Genomic DNA, 4,752 nt, shown 5'->3' on the forward strand with positions numbered 1-4,752 from the left:
TTGTTCAATTGATTGCGTACCAATAGTAAGATTTAGTTTGAGTGGAGAAATCTGGTGTTTTTGTCTGGTTGCAATTACCATACTTTTAGTTTGTATTGGATGGACAAGCATAGCATTGGCACTACACCAGTTATTACCAGAGAGAGAGAGAGAGAGAGAGAGAGAGAGAGAGAGAGAGAGAGAGAGAGAGAGAGAGAGAGAGAGAGAGAGAGAGAGAGAGAGAGAGAGAGAGAGAGAGAGAGAGAGAGAGAGAGAGAGAGAGAGATCAAATCAAATCAAATCAAATTTTATTTTACGAGGGTTGTGGCATAAGCAATATAAACGAGCTTCTTTTCAACCAGCCCTCGCCCAGAGAGGGACTATTGTAATATATATATATATATATATATATATATATATATATATATGTATAGGTTACAACACGAGTGTTTTTTTATATGGCTTGTATTTCAGTCAAGACCCAGCGGATGAATATCATCGGGAGACACGAGCCTCTGGCGAGTGGCTCTCGATTGATATTCCCGCTGGGTCTTGACTGAAATACAAGCCATATAAAAAACCACGAGTGTTGTAATCTGTATATCCCATTCTACCATCAAACACAAAGTGTAGACTACTAGCGGCACTGTTGCGATCTGTGCAGGGTAAAACTGTTGCCAGCGAGACTTAGCCCTTTTGCAACCTTAAACTAAGTGACCGTCGCTGAAAAAATAAAACGAATGAGTGCATCGATAAGTACGCGGTAACACTACTTTCAGACCATTTAAAAGCTTTAAGTAAAGGTTCGTAAGTTGCAAGAAAGTAATGAAGTCGAATAGAAATTAATTTAGTTGAAGCGCACAATTCTTTTGTTTTGCGTTTCAGGTCGGCAGAACGGGCGAAACGGGTTTGGGACCCATTTGGCTTACTCGATTCAGAATTGATTCCACGTTGTTTTTCTCGAACGTGTGTAATTAGGCTTATTGACAGAGAAGCAAATTTTAGGGAACAAATATGTAGGTTTAGATTTAACCATTTGCTCCCTATTTGAAATGTATCTACGTGATAAACTGTTTTGCGAGTGTGTTTGCATGGATGAACTTAAACTGGTATGGCCCGTGTGAGGAAAACGCGACCGACACGTCTGTCACCGCCGATTGATTGCATTTTGAAGGAATATGACTGGATTACGGAAAAATATGTGGACTTACTGCAGAGCCAGGCAAAAGAGTAGACTTGCTCGCAAAACACGTGAAACAGCCGATGTTTGATAGCTGAAGGCGCACACCAAAACACACTACCGACAGAAGTTCTCAAAAGTCGTCTGCTAACGATGCAAGGGGAGGGTACTCGTGTTTTTGTTTTGGTTCGCTAGCATCTGGTTATCTTGTAAGTTGAATGTTCGTTTTTTTCGACCTGCATTGCTTTCATAATGAAAGAAACTTTTGCTTATTGCATCTCATACATCAGATCAGTTCTGAGATTCATTTTTGCGTGCAACTGATATGGTTTTCTGAGCCGTGCAATACGATTTTAGAACTTTGTCACATTGTTCGGCGCGAGGTCAAAGGTCGGGAGGAAAGTAGTCCTTTGCCCAAATCGGAATCTGCACTATCATATATTTTTTGGAGTCCATGATGTATTTATTGAGCTATAAAAATACAACATATATACCCATACTGAAGTAACAGAGACAAAGAAGGGAGGTCATGGGATATATATATATATATATATATATATATATATATATATATATATATATATATATATATATATATATATATACACAAACGTAAAACAATTACAAAAGATAAGCATGACAGTAAAAAAACAAATAATAATAAAAAAAAGGCAGAAAAACTATTCACAGGACTATATACACGTTGTAGGCTATACATTCATTCTTGCGTTATGAAACACTGATGCTTTATGGACATATATGATCAATATGAAAATAATCAGAACGAAGTCTTCCATCACTGTGACTTTTCGTAATTTGACATTTTTTGAAAGTATTCTTCTTCTTCTTCTTGGCGTTCGCAGAGGTTACACAATCAGTCCAGCACTGGTGATAAATGTTGTCGTTTTCTCCAACTCCTGTCGACTGCCGTATAGTTTGGTCTGCAAGGGAGTTGGTGACGGCCACACTTCTTTTCGTTCCTCATCTAGTAAGGGACATCGCTGTAAGATGTGTTCCGCTGTTTGGTCCTCTTGACCGCAGGCACAGGTTGGTGATGGCGCCAGCTTGAACTTTCGGTTCATGTGAGCATTGAGCCTGTTGTGGCCAGTAAGCAGCCTGATGAGGTTGACTTGCTGATCTCTGGACATTGTGTGGTAGTCATCTATGTTTGTCCTTGGCCTCATCAATGCCTTGATGATTGTCTTCTGCTCACTAAAGCTGACACTGTTTTCAGGTTGGTCTTCCACGGCTCCTTCTTTTGCCAGCTCATCTGCCCTTTCATTTCCTGGTATCCCACAGTGTGCTGGTATCCACTGGAGGACAACTCTTCTGGTTTGAAAGTATTGAGACTTGTTGGGACTCGAACTGATTCCGGGAGAGAATTCCACAAAACGCTGCCAGAATAAGCTAAACTTGATTTAAAGAGATCTATCCGCGGAATGGGGACGTTCAATTTTCGGCTTGGTTTGGCTTTACATTTTGTTATGAAAGCACGTGGTGCTTGGCCGGAAAGGATTTTGTGAAGGAGCACGCCTTTATTTCATTTAAATCTTTCTTTTAAGGGCAAAATCTTAAGTTTTTATAATCGTCGAAAACAAGACTGGATTGTTTTAATAGAACTGATTTTAGTGCTCGTCTGTGTAGACTATACAGTGGTTTTAAAATATTTGCACTGGCTGAGTCCCAGATGGTCGAACAATAATCCGTGATGGTTTGTATGTATGCATTATAAAATAATAACCTTGAGTGTGGATCAAGAAAGTGTTTTATTCTGTTCAACAAATATATTTTTCTCGACATGGTTTTACACAACGATCTAACATGATGGGTCCAAGATAAATTATTATCGATATTTACTCCCAAAACTTTGTGATCTCCTACTTCCGCTATTGCATCGTTGCCAATTAATAAAGAATGAGGATTATTCTTGATGTTTTGTCTTTTTTGCCTTGTTGTAATTAACATGTATTTGGTCTTTTGGGGGTGAAGACTCATGTGGTTATATTCCGTCCAATTAATGAGATCATCTACACTGTTCTGCAATGATAAATAAACTTTGTCTAATTTTTTATCAGAAGTGTGTATGGTCGTATCATCAGCAAATAGTTCACAATCATCATTAACACTAAAAGGAAGATCGTTAATATACAGAGAGAAAAGAAGTGGCCCAAGGACAGAACCCTGGGGGACTCCATATAACACAGGTCTTTTACTTGACATAGTGGAATTCACGCAGACGGATTGCTCTCGTCCGGCTAAGAAAGATGAGAGGAGGCATAGGGTTTGGGGTGACAATCTATACTCAGCTAATTTTCTTAAAAGTAACTCATGATTAATGACGTCGAATGCTTTTGCAAAATCGACGAATAGGACACCACAGAGTTCATTATTATTAATGTTGCTAAGCAAGTTTTCAATAAGGTTTATTAATGCTGTGTGGCACGAATGATTTTCTCTGAAGCCTGACTGATTTGAATGAATCCGTATTTTCTCGTATTTCTTCAAATGTGCGGCCAAGTGTGTATATATGTGTTTTTCTAGTGGTTTGGATAGAACAGGAAGAATCGAGATTGGTCTGTAATTGGCGGGGTCAGAAGAATTACCTGATTTAAATAGAGGGATTACTTTTGCCTCCTTTAATTTAGCGGGAATGTCAGATTTGTCCAGGCACAAATTGTAAACATATGTCAGAGATTCTGCAATAAAAGGGGCAGACAACTTCAACATTTTCCCATCAAGATTATCTAGACCACGAGTACCAGATTGTTTTAAGCATATCAGATAATGGAAGACTTCGCTCACAGATAACAGGGGGATGTCTAAATTATGTGTAATATTTTTTGAAACACAAAACTGTTTCAATTTGTCCAGATTATTCTGTTTTGATCTATCATTTGTGATTATTTTTTCAACAATAGAAGTGAAATGAATGTTAAGATCATCAGCAGGTACATCAATGACAGAAGATTTTACGGTTTCGTTAAGTGTTGATCACTTTCCAGATGGCTTTTGGGTTTTGTTTCGTATTTGATGCAGCGAGCTCACGGTAATATTTTCTGCGACCAGCACGTTTTATGGACGTTACTTCGTTTCTCTGCTTTCTGTACTCTTCTTCTCTGCCATTACGTTTAAGAAAATCGCGGTGATTAATCGCACATTGAATGTCGTGTGTAAGCCATTTTGGTTTTGGGTGTTGCTGCACACGAGAGGTTCTGAATGGTGCATGTTTAGAGAGAGAGAGAGAGAGAGAGAGAGAGAGAGAGAGAGAGAGAGAGAGAGAGAGAGAGAGAGAGAGAGAGAGAGAGAGAGAGAGAGAGAGAGAGAGAGAGAGAGAGAGAGAGAGAGAGGAGACGAGACGAGACGAGACGAGACATTACGAGATGAGACGAGACGACACGAGACGAGACGAGACGAGACGAGACGAGACAAGACTAAAGACAAAGACAAATTCTGTATTAACAAGGGAAATGGCATAAGCAAGCTGGTGCTTTTCTTACAGAGAGAGAAGGCGGGAGCAAGTCGGAGAGAGCATGTACACAGTCTGCAAGCCAGCCAGCCAGCCAGCCAGCCAGACTCACAGCCAGCTTCTTTAT

Source organism: Littorina saxatilis, linkage group LG16 (assembly GCF_037325665.1).
Source record: "Littorina saxatilis isolate snail1 linkage group LG16, US_GU_Lsax_2.0, whole genome shotgun sequence".
Lineage (NCBI taxonomy): Eukaryota > Metazoa > Mollusca > Gastropoda > Littorinimorpha > Littorinidae > Littorina > Littorina saxatilis.